This window comes from Macrobrachium rosenbergii, chromosome 44, assembly GCF_040412425.1.
Source record: "Macrobrachium rosenbergii isolate ZJJX-2024 chromosome 44, ASM4041242v1, whole genome shotgun sequence".
Lineage (NCBI taxonomy): Eukaryota > Metazoa > Arthropoda > Malacostraca > Decapoda > Palaemonidae > Macrobrachium > Macrobrachium rosenbergii.
The window spans coordinates 24,369,471-24,382,503 of NC_089784.1; the positions used below are offsets into that span (position 1 = coordinate 24,369,471).

Sequence of the window (13,033 nt, forward strand, 5' to 3'; positions counted from 1 at the left end):
AGAGTTGAATAACTTACTGTATTAGAAGCACTTTTTACCTTTTTAAATGCATACTGTAACAAAAAAATTGGCCTACGACTAATGAGGCCGTATTACCGATGGTAGACCAAGCGCCATAGGCTAGTCTAGGTAGCCTATAGGCACTACCAGAATGTATTGTAACGGGTACACACAAAAACTGTTGTTAACAATAATAGCATTGAAAAACAAGCCTGATTATTACAGTAAATTAATAATACAGTGTTGAAAATAAACCGAATTACTGTATGTCTGTTATCATAAAATTAAGAAAAATTTCCTAAATTACGTCAGCACTTGGCAGCTTGTGGCATGAACGGATGTAAACAAACCAAAGCGCCATCCTGGTGGCGTATCACGGTACTAATTACATAAACGTTGTTTACGTTCAGTATTAATTTATGGTAAATTTCATACAGAGTCTATTCGAGTAGTGTACAAAATCACTGTAAAACATCTTTCATTAAATGTTATGATAGCCTAACATTTTTTTCCATAAAATACCCTTGTAAGCAGCATCCCTGAGTTAACTTCAGGCTAGCCTCTTCTTTACCAAGAAGCTTAAGAAGGCGTTAACTACCGAACAGCACACGTAAACATTGCATTCCCTAAAGAAATGCACACGTGTGTCTCTAAAAAAAAATCGAGCATGAGACCCTGGTTGCCATGTAAACACTTTCTCATCTATAGTATACGTACAGTACTGTATTTCAGAGAATACACTTTGTTGCCAAATTAACAGTTATGAACGTACTATAGTGTATGTACTGTACTAAATTTTAATAATCTATACTGTATATATAATATCCAAATGTCTGAATGTAGATTAGCCAACAACGCCAACTAGCGGCAGCTGACCGAAACACTTTTGTTTAAAAACATCATGTGATTCATCAGGTCGAATTCCAGTTTGTTGTTTGAGCTCCGACGCAAAATTTACTCGACATTTCTCTTCAAAATCCGATTATGTCGAGTTCTGGTACGGTCGAGGACCATGCTCCTACTGTATACAGTACTGTTTTAGTTTATTTGCTTAATTTTTGGGATGTTTGGTAATATTTGGTATTTTTCGGTGCTTATCTTTGCATTCACCAAAAGTTTCTTGCATATTTTCTTGGCTGACATATTTTCATTTTCTGTGTAACTATAGTTTGTATCTATTAACTTTGTGTTAGTACGTCAAATGTTTGTTGCTGCCAATAATGTTACTAATTTTATGTATGAAGTACAGTCATACCTTGGTCAAAAGAACTTAATCCATTTCAGCAGGCTTTTCATTGACTGAACGGTCTTTTAACCAAGTGAATTTTTCCCATAAGAAATAATGGGAATTCAATTAACCTGTTCCTGACGTTAAAACAACATAATTTAAGATAAACAATTTATATGAACAAAATACTGTAAATAGATTAAATAACTGCAAATTTGATCTCACTTCACCTGTAAATATCATCTTCTACTGCTTCTCTTTGAGATTCACTGTTTCTCTTTCATTAAAATCCTGTCCAATGTTGATTGTTTTTGCTGGCATTTTAAAATGTATCTTAACTATGAGATAGCATGGTCATTCAGTAGGTTTATAACAGTTTGTTACAGCTTTCCCTGGGTGATATTTTTCTCGGCAACTTTGTAATATCCCCCAATGTGAATACATTTCTTTTATTAATGAAGTATGGACACTCCTTTTCCTTTTCCTTAACTGAAGAGAATTCCTCAGCTGTTGCCTGTTGCTGCTTCCTCTGAAGGTCCTGCAGTTCTCCTGTTGAGTTCAGCTTTGTGCTCCTCCATCAACTCTACATCACCATCACTGACCTCAAAGCCATGGACCTGCCCAGAGAAAATCCTCCTCAAGCTCAGCCTTGCTGGCATCTTTGGGCTTCTTACAGGCCTTGATGACTTACATAAGAGTGCAGTTATTCTGCACAATATGTAATAACAAAACACCCTCAGACAATTTAGCAAAGATGTGTTCTGTGTGACCCAGATGTAGACTGAACCTTTCCTCATTTCAGCTGGGAGCTGCATGTGTGATGCACTTAATGTCCGTCCTTAAGCTGAGCAAATTCCCATTAACAGAATGGATTTTTCTCAGACAAAATGTCCAATAGCCAAATTATCCATTGAGCAAGGTGTCCATTAACCAAGGTATGACTATTTGATTAATGCAATGAGATTTACTTTGTCTTCGTTTACTTTGTGATTTGTTGTATTTTTTAATTTTTGTGCATTCACTGTATATTTCATAATGCCCCTTAGTACTTGCTAAGACCTTCCAGGTGAGATCTATTTCACTTTTTTGTTATCTCTTAACAGATACCCTTACCTTTGTAGCAGCTATCTCAACCAAGCATCTTCACAACCTCTCACCTGTAAGACATGCTGAAAGTGTTGGCTCTGCCAGTGGTTATGTCGTATACAGAGGAAGATGCACAAGGGGAGAAAGGATGCTACTGATTTACTTATCATCCACACTTTGGGGTACTCTGGCAACAACTGGCAGGTGATGGCAGGGACAACAGCAGAAATAAGATGGCATTTGGCATTTTTGTGCCAAATGCCATATACTGGAAGAAATCGAACCCTGTATCGTTAGTGAGAGTTACATACCTAGGTATGATCACTGATTTGTAAGTGAAAATTACAATCTGGAGGTAATCAACCTTGATCCAGTAGTCAAAGTTGTGGCAAACCCAGATTGGGTATATTGTGTCTTTGGGGAAATGGTTCTACACATCTATACCAGAATTCAGTAATGTCATCTGAACCTCTTAAAGTCATGGTTAGCAGTGACTATCGTGCAAGAATACAGAGTCAGAGCTCAAGAGGATGTTCTTATGGATTAAGTGGTGGCAGGACCCTGGTCATCTTTTAGTAGGAGCCTTTCCACTCGCTCTCTCCCTGAAGATACTGATGTTTATAAACACATCGTTTCAAGGTTGGGAAGCACACCTACTAGATGATCAAGTAACAGGAAATTGTACATCACGGGACAAGGACTAATATATCAACTCCATATCAAAAGCAAGTTAAGTTAAGTATACCTTAGTTTAACCAGACCACTGAGCTGATTAACAGCTCTCCTAGGGCTGGCCCGAAGGATTAGATTTATTTTACGTGGCTAAGAAGCACTTGGTTACCTAGCAACGGGACGTACAGCTTATTGTGGAACCCGAACCACATTATAACGAGAAATTAATTTCTATCACCAGAAGTAAATTTCTCTAATTCTTCATTGGCCAGTCGGAGAATCGAAAGCGGGCCCAGCAGAGTGCTAGCTGAGGACGATATCAACCTGTCCAATGAGGAACTAAAAGGCAAAGGATTTGACTGGTACAGGCAATCCACAGCTATCAGCGGGGGTTCCGTTCCTGACAGCGTGACAATAACTGGCGATCGACGCATATCGATGCCGAAAATCCAATTACCATTGTCACTAGACAAGTGCCATAAAACCGGGGACTGCCTGTACTTGGTAGGAAAAATAGTATTTTTGATAACTAACAATTCAACAACACGCATATTTATAAAATCAGGGTGGCACTCAATCTTGGCCTTTGTGATAATTGGGTGGGAAGGGGGAGTCAAATGAGGCTGGCATAAAGCCAGGAAGACCCAGTATGACAGATAATGGTCTTGGCAGGTGAATTCAGATTCCACCATCAGCAGGCCTTGGGGGACTTAAAACTAGCAGTCTCTTCCATTCCAAGTGGAACAACTTCTGTAATTGGGGTACTACCTGATCAACTCCACTACACCTTTATTTGCCGACTTTTTACTCTCCCTGTGTCAACACAAAAGGCTGTTTGTTTCCTCCACCAAAGGTTAATGATCCATCCTCTTATGAGGTACACTTCATGGAATTGACTGGGTTTTTCAATGGAGTTAAAAGAACTTAATCTAGCACTAAAAAGGAGGTTCCATTTGATTTAATCAAACCTCCTAAATTGGATCTTCCCTTGTCCCTAAAGTCCTTCAAAGCCTCCTTACAAGCTGCTGCAAGATACATCTATGCTGAAACTCACACTGAAGACTGTTGTTCTCCTGAGTCTGCTGCTTGCTCCTGACTTTGTAGTAAAGATCCAAAGATCTAATAGCCAATAATATTCCACTGTACCCTTTGCCCCTCATTATTTGTCTTCCTTCACCAGTCTGATAGCAGGAATTTTTGCTATATCCAGGGAGGGCTATCAGGTTTTACCTGCAGAAGACTAAGAGACTTTGGGTGGTAGCGCTTTCAAAGTGAGCCCCTCCACTGGCCAAAAAAGGAGTCACAAAGACTGCATCTTCTATTGGCCTACAGGAATAAGATAGGCGACAATGCACAGCAGATAAGAGCAAGAGCACATTGAGTCAGAGCACACTATACTTCTGTTCCTTTAAGAATCAGCTTTAATTTTATGAGCAGGTTTCAGACAATGCCAGTCAATCTATTTCTACATTTTATTTAAAAGATGTTTTTCATAAATGGCTGGATCTATATTCCCTGGGACCAACAGTTGTGGCAAGCCATGTTTTACTTAAGGGGGGAAGACATTTGGGACTCATCATTTTCCATTTCATCATAACTCGTCTTTATCTGTCATTCATGATATTGTCAACTGACATAGATTTTTGGGGTTACTGGTTACTAGACATACTGATACTGTAGTAAATGTACTGCCTTTCCTTTTTTGATAAACACCTACCTCGTAAAAGCTTCCTGCTTTACAGATAGGTTTTAGATAATACAAATTGCAAACCTATAAGCTGTCAGAGACTTACTTCCTGACTCTTTACAGTCACCAAAGTTCTCTACTGGACCCTACATGGCAGATGCAGATACTTGGGTGTGAAGAATCTTGGCCCACACTTAAATAGCAATTCATACAAACCCAATGATCATACAGCGAATACCCTCCCAGTTCCATGAAACTTTCTCCTAACACAGTTCACTCAAAAAGAAAGTTATAGGCTGAGACATACCTGAGGGTCCAAAGGGTGCATGCATAGAGTGACTGTCTTCTTTCTGGCAAACAAGACTGGTAACCTGTGAACATTAGGGAAATGAATATAGTCATATATATGATTACCGGGCCCTTTTATGAGAAACCTTTATGTATGTGAACAGTTTTCATAGTTATCAAATTAAAAAGCTTGGGTTTTGGACAAGGCAGTTTTAGTAAACACAGCCCCAATATATAATAATTCACAGTCTGAAAAGCAACAGCAACATTGTCATGTTAAATGTTGATTCATATTTTGTAAGTTAAAAGATTATCTTTAGTTGGCTGAATAAAAGTTATATAAAACGAGGAGATTGCCAGATCAGCAATCATCAGGTTATTATTCATATCTTAAAATCTTCAACTTTATGAGAAACCAATACTTGCATCAGTGGAAATTAACTATTTACAATGTATTTTCAATAAAAATAATGATGATAATTCTCAGAGTTTTAAATCCATTGTAGTTTTTGAAAGTTTTTGTCTTCTCATTGTGTGCTCATGAAAATTTGTGTACTGTATACAGTGTAGTATATATTTGCACTGTTGTATATCTTACTCATTCTAGTCTGCAATGTGAATTAGTTGTTTTATTTTTATGTATTTTATATGCACTGATTCACGCCACTAACTTGACTCTACAGTATTTTCTCATTACATCTTACTGTATGTAGCAGATTTTCCTAATCTAAATGCATTAAGACCCTTTGAGTAATGAAAAGTACACTACATAAATGTTACTGAGCAATAAATACATCAAAGTGGAGAATAATTGGCAGTTTAATGTACTATCAAGAAAGTGAGAGCAAGATTGTAGTACAATAGTCGTAGTTAGAATGGCAAAAATTGTAGCAACAGTTATTTTTTGTTTATGTGAGCCATTAACAGATAGCAATATTAGGTCATAAATCCAGATAATACCATATTTTTAACAGATATTTAGGCTTTACTGGGTTAATTTTTGTCATCTCCATAGTTTTATATTGGGATAGAAGAAAAAAAGTACAATATATCTGTAATTAGGTGTTGTGGCCTGAATTTACTGGAATATTTTCTTGTTAAATTACTACTTATGAAGGACTTCAATCAACTGGAGTTTTCATGTGAAGGACCTACATTAATCATAACTGAAAATACTGATTTAATAAAATTGTAAATAAAAATTTTTGGAAAAATCATCAAAAATTGGTAAAAAAAAAAAAAGTGGTACACTGCTTATTTTTGTCATTATTATACTGTATGTACAAATTACAGTTACAGTATATAATTCATGGTACTGAATAAGGATTCTAAATCCAGTTAGATATTAGAATATATTTGTCTTCTTATCTATGGTGAGTTCCTTTATTAGTCAACTTTACTTTCTTCACAAACAGTTAAATAAAAAAAAATATATATCTAATATATATATATATATATATATATATATATATATCTATATCTATATATAGTGTATATATATATATATATATATATATATATATATATATATATATATATATATATATATATATATATATATATATATATATATATATATATATATATATATATATAATATAATTTTCTCAACTCAATCTGTCATGCATACAAAAATACTTTCACACTCATTACAAGCTTATGAAAATCATTACCCTATACTGTGTGCTCTATATTACTGCATATTTTTCTTTGTTTTTTTTCATGTATCATACAGTATCTGTCGCCATTACTGTCAGTTCCTATAATCAAAATTCTTCATTGTGCTACTTATGAAATCTTTTCTAAATTTATGTAACTTCATTAACCATTTCAACCTTCCAACAGTGAAATAACTCAAAAAGTAATACAGCACTGTAGTTTGATTTCTGCTTCTTGTGTCCTCCTCCTATCACTAACACTAATGTATTTACATCTTTACTGCAAGTATGATTACTCACTCCTGCTTAAATTTAAAGTACGACCTTATCTGACTTTTCAAGGTTACTGAAATTACTTGTAATTTTTTTATTCATTATTATTTTTTCAGAAAAAATCACTGCTTGTTCATATAATTGTGAATGGAAGGTGAAGAAAATATTACCAGTGTGACTCAAATGCATGCAGATAATTTTTGTTGTTTATATGGACTGATTTCATTTAGGGTAACAGGTAGAATATATATGTTAAATGAAACTTCAATTTGGCATATGATGAATGAGATCTTGGTATGATGTGGTAAATAAGATAAGTTTATTTCTTATTTTTATTTAATAATGAAACTTTATTAAAAAATATAATTACATATATATTTAAAGTTGAATAATGCACTTTTACCATTTTAATCCAGAGAAAACAAATCTGACTTCATTCCTTTGACAATCTCATGGCTGAAAATTTATATTATGTATAAAAGAAACTATTTTTGGTAAGAAAAACTACATTAGGCATGAACACTTAGTGGATTTGATTTTCATTACCTCTAGATATTGTTTTATTGTGATTCTTCTTTTATTGTATTTTCTTATTTGTTTTTATTGTAAATTGCTTTTGTAAATTTTTGTGTGGATATATCTGGATTTAAGAGTAATAGGCAAGAGTAGATGTTTCAATGCTTAACAACGTACAGTACTTATCAGGGTGATAGCTTATAGTGTAATAATCTCTTGTAGAAAGAGGCAGAAAAAATAAAATAAAAGATGTACTAACAAAAAGTCTTCTCATTACGTACACCTGAATAACGTAAATTTTTATGAAAAAACCTATTAGTATTCGGATATTTACCTACCATTAAAGATAGCTATACTATCCTGCCAGGAGTCAAAATAAAAAGAACACTGCCTGGCTGACCCAGATGACAGGCTAGTTCACCTGTTCTCCACCAAGTGTTTTTCAAATATTTTAGTTCTTGTTGGAATTCTTGAAAGCCCACCATCTGGTGGGGAGGCTGGGCATTTTCTACTTTAATTTTAACAGTGGGTAAGAATCCAAATAATAAATTTCATGAGAAAAGTTTACACTATTTGGGATGAATATTACCCAATGTTAAGGGTAGCCAATTCCCACATTAAGATGGGGATGGTGGGTTAGTGTAGCCACACAAGAACCTGCTCAGCCATGCAAACTAAACATTTACAAGAAACCCAAAACATTCTAACCTGACCTGGGATTCTTTCTGACTGTACTGATTGATTGACTGATTATGAAAAATAGGTCTCAAAGACCAAGCGACCGAACCCATCAGGATTATTCAGCGCTGTTGTCACCTGAAGCTGGATATCTATCAGAGAGAAAAGTTATCGGATACAAGCCACAGAAAGAGAAAGCCGCCTCAGCAGAGAAAATGGTAATGAGACTAACTGTGCCCAACAAACAACACTCAAAACTAGAATAAATACTGAAACAAAAGTATGCCCCTGTACAATTAATGCACCTTCATGCTCCCCAGTTCTCAAGACCAGGATTTAAAATTAAGGTTTTAATCTGAGTACACTAAAACTGCCCTTAGGGCATAAAAATGTTTCTGTCTCATTACAGTGCAGTATTCCTAAACAAGGTCAAGTTCGGCATGCAAACAACCCTGAAAAGGGAAATGCCTCAAAATTGTTCCAAGATTTATACCCAGGGCAAGAACAAGAGATTAATATCTTTGTTGCAAGAGAGGTAATACAGTATTCTATTGAAAAAAACCTGGAATTCACTTACTCATTCCAAGTGTGTGTTAACATAGTTTAGTGCATACAGATGTTATTCCTAAAGACTCAAACAGCTCAGCAGACAAAATACTAACCACACCCAACCTCCAAAACGAGTGATTTGGCATTCCCGGCAACTCCATTTCAAAAGACCTGAAGATCTCTTGAGATCCAGGTCATAAGCAAAACACTAGTTGAGTGTGGCATAAAAATGACATTTTTATAATGAAATAAAGTTCTATATATACTTACTCAGTAATTACATAGCTATTAGTTTCACTCGTCCGGCAGCTAAAATTTTGAAATTCACGGGTTGCACTAACTTGTTTTGGGTTAGGTGACTTGCCCCACCCACTTTCAGGGGTAAGAGAGGAACAACTTAGCAAAGAGCTTCAATTTGTTTATGCCCTTGTGTCCATGCAAGGGGAGAAGGGAGGGCTCTGATCATGTAATTACTGGGTAAGTATATACTATATAAAACTTTATTTTATTATAAAAATTCATTTTTATGTCAGCAACTTACCCAGTAATTACATAGCTGATTCCCACATTGACAGGAGGTGGGATGCGTGGACATATCTATCCCAAAACATTAGGAATGGTAATGAATTTAAGAATAGAAAAATTTGCTAACATTGAATCACTGTTTGTTGTTCCTTACCTGATAAGGGAGCTGCTGCAGGTTGATACTGCCTCTGGTTGGTGTTCATCTTATCGTGTAGAGGCGAGGCGGTATAGCCTGGAACGCCTGCTGCTTCAGTGGGTGCTTTGCAGCGATGGACCAATTCAAATGGCTTAGCAAAGAATACATCCACAACAAATGTGTATATAGTCACCAAATTACCAAAAATTATTAAAAAACATCACTACACAACCATTAAAAAGGACTGGAGGGTACTCCAAGTACACAGTACTCCCAAGCTCCCCTAGGACTCAACACCCTATGCAAGGCGAAGAGATAACAGGAAGGAATATTGCCTCCTATGTTTCCTCCCCCAACACCTTGCCAGCCGAGTAAAACAGATCCAGGGTACTGCACTCATCATAAACTGTTCAATATCATGTAAGTAATGGGAGAACACTGACTTACACTTCCAAAAAGTTGATTGTAAGAGAAGCGAGGGATAAATTTTGTTTGAGCGCTAAAGAAGTAGCGACTGCCCTTATTTCATGAGCTTTAACTCTGCATGAAGGAAAAAACTCTAATCCAACCATGGAATGTGCCTCAGATATAAGATCCCTGAGAAAGAATGTCAGGGCATTCTTTGACTGGGGGCGTGAAGGACTTTTCATTAAACACCAAAGGCTGCTCGAAGTCCCACGAATTGCCTTCATTCTATGAAGATAATGCTTAAGGACCCTCACAGGACAGAGAGTTGTCTCCTCTTCATCTGGTCCCTGTATCTCAGTCAAGTTCTTAATCGTAAAAGCACAGGGCCAGGGTTTCGACGGCGTCTCGTTCTTAGCCAAGAATCCCAGGGAAAAGGAGCACACTGCATTCCCCTGGGAAAAACTGGCTCTTATCCAAGGCATGAATTTCACTGGCCCTTTTCGCTGTTGCCAAAGCGACCAGGAAAAGTCTTTCTAGTAAGATCTCTTACAGAGATTGAATTAATGGGTTCAAAGTGGGGACCAGATAACCATCTAAGAACTATGTCTGAGTTCCAAGAGATTACGGGAGTTTCCTTTCGTTTGACAGTATCAAAAGACTCAATGATGTCTGACAAATCTTGGTTGGAGGACAAATCCATTCCCCTGTGCCGGAATACGGAGCTTATCATGGCTCTGTATCCCTTAATAGTGGAAGTGGAGGGACCTCTAACTGTTCTTAAATACAGCAGAAAGTCCGCTATTTCTGCTACAGAGGTCTGAGTACAAGAGACATTGTGCTTTCTACACCATGTCCTAAAGATTGTCCACTTTGCCAGATAGACTTTTTCTGAAGATTGTCTTCTGCACTTGGTAACAGAGTCTGAAACTGCTTTTGAAAAGCCCTTCTTTCTGAGCAATCTCCTGACAGTTGGAAGCCTGCCAGGGGCCAGAGAATACAGGTCTTGATGAAACCACCTGAAGTGCGGTTGTCTGAATAGCTGTTGCTTATGAGGTAGCAGTCTCGGGAAATCTGACAGCAGTTCGAGTAGGTCTGGGAACCACTCTTTCACAGGCCAAAATGGAGCTATCAAAATCATTGATACATTTTGGTGGGATATAAATTTGTTTAATACTTGTCCTACCAAACTGAACGGAGAAAAGGAGCAAAGTTCTTTGTTCGACCAGTCCTGTAACATGGCATCCATCACCCATGTTAGAGGATCTAGGGCTGGTGAACAAAGCAACAGATGATGGTTTCCAGAAGTAGAGAAAAGGTCTAACATAAGTTTTGTCCCCAGTTTCCAGAGGTCTGGGCATACCAACGGATCTAATGTCCACTCCATGGAGAGAACTTGTCTCTGGTGGCTTAAATTGTCCACTAGGACACTGAGTCATGAGTCAATACTCGTGTGCCGTTCTGGTCCATCCAGAGAAGAAGGTTTCTCACAGTCTCGTAAAGAGAGGAGTGAGTTTCCCTTGTTTTTTGATGTAAGACAGGGCAGTCATGCTTTCTGAGTGGACTGTCAATGTCTTGTTGCATACCTTTAAGGCGAAGAATTGAAGGCCTAGATGTATCACCTTTAGTTCCATGACATTTATATGCCAGGGTCTCTGCTCCTGGGACCATATTCCAGACTTCTTTGCTCCCTAGGAGAGCTTGCCAATCTAGATCTGACGCATCTCAGAAGAATTCTAGGCTAGGGTTCAGAGGGAGGAGAGACTTCCCTTCTGCCAGTCTTCTTTCACAACTCTACCAACACAGGTCTTTCTTTATTCTGACATTACTGGAAATACGAACGTATCTAGGAGACTTTTCTTGTTCCAGCTCACTCTTAGATAATACTGCAGAGGTCTCATATGGAGCCTGCTCTGGGAGACAAACTGCTCTGCGGATGACAAGGTGCCCAGAAGACTCATCCACCTGTTGGCTGAGCAATCATCTACAGTCAAGATCTCCATTACTGTCTTCAGGCCAAGATTCTATTCTTTACGGAACTGAGAAAACCTGAAAATCCTGAGAATGTATCCTCATTCCCAAATAATGGATCTCCTGAGAAGGAGTCAACTGTGGTTTTTGTGCATTGATGAGAAGGCCCAATTCTTGGGCCAGGAGAAGGGTTCTCTGAAGGTCCTCTGCACATTGTTTTCTCAATGGGGACCATAGGAGCCAATCGTCGAGGTAAAGGGATATCTTGATTCCCATCAGATGAAGCCACTTCACAATGGGAACAAGCACTCTGGTGAAAACCTGAGGGGCTGTCAAAAGACCAAAACACAGGCCCCAAAACTGGAACACCTTGCTCTCGAAAACAAACCTGAGGTGCTTCCTCGAATTTGGATGGATGGGTATGTGAAAGCACGCGTCCTGCACATCTATTGATGCCATCAAATCCCCCTGACAAATGAATGCTAGAACTGTTTGGTTTGTTTCCATTTAGAATTTCATCCTTTGTACAAAGACTTTGATTTTGACATCTAATACAGGTCTCCAGTCTCCTGATGACTTGGAGACTATGAACAACTGGTTGTAGAACCTTGGAGAATAAATGTCCTCTACTGTCTCTATAGCTTCTTTCTTGATGAGAGACATGACTTCTTTGAGCATGGCAAGTAAGCGGTCAACGCGACAGGCGTGTTGACTGAAGGAGGAATCTGCACGAAGGGTATCGTGTAACCCTCTCTCAGGACACAAATTATCCAGGGTTCTGCTCCCAACTTCTCCCAAAAGAGAAGGAGTCTTGCTCCTACGTGAGTACGGAGGACACTGTCCTCACTTCATGGAGGAGGATCTAGAGACAGACTTCTTAATGGCGCATTGCACAAAACAGATGTTAACTCAATCTAGAATATGACCTTTGTCTGCCACTCCAAAAGGGATGCATCTGAAGGGGCATTGCAGACCTGGAAGCAAAAGCGGGCATCTTCTTTGGGTGTCTATATAACTGAGAAAGATGATCTTGCATACTCTTCTGAAGATCGAAAGCTATACCCAAGACTGTAGCCTGGGGAAAAAATGAAAGCCGATCAAGGGCGAGAAAAGGAATACTGTACTGATCTCTGCGAGGGAATCACTCCCTTAGACATAAAAGAGTACCAGAGTACCACAGCTCCCTCTTCTTTAAAATTCCCAGAGTATAAGGTCCACCCAACTCTTGGGAACTACCTCTGATTCCTTTATCAATACAGGAAAAGAATTCCCAGCCAGTCATTGGAAGAATCCTGAGGTAACACCGTACAGTCTCTAATTTTCCAAGCTAGAGCATTCACAGCCCAATCTAGAAAACTTAT

The 13,033-nt window shown here is 37.9% G+C and overlaps 1 long non-coding RNA gene across 1 annotated transcript in view; it reads right to left on the reverse strand.

Annotated features, from left to right (window-relative positions):
* Nucleotides 1-13,033, reverse strand: part of LOC136829430 (uncharacterized) — a 59,143-nt gene that overhangs the window by 37,796 nt on the left and 8,314 nt on the right. The window contains exon 2 of the long non-coding RNA XR_010850378.1: nucleotides 4,981-5,044. This is a non-coding gene — a long non-coding RNA (uncharacterized lncRNA). The remainder of the gene's footprint in view (nucleotides 1-4,980; nucleotides 5,045-13,033) is intronic.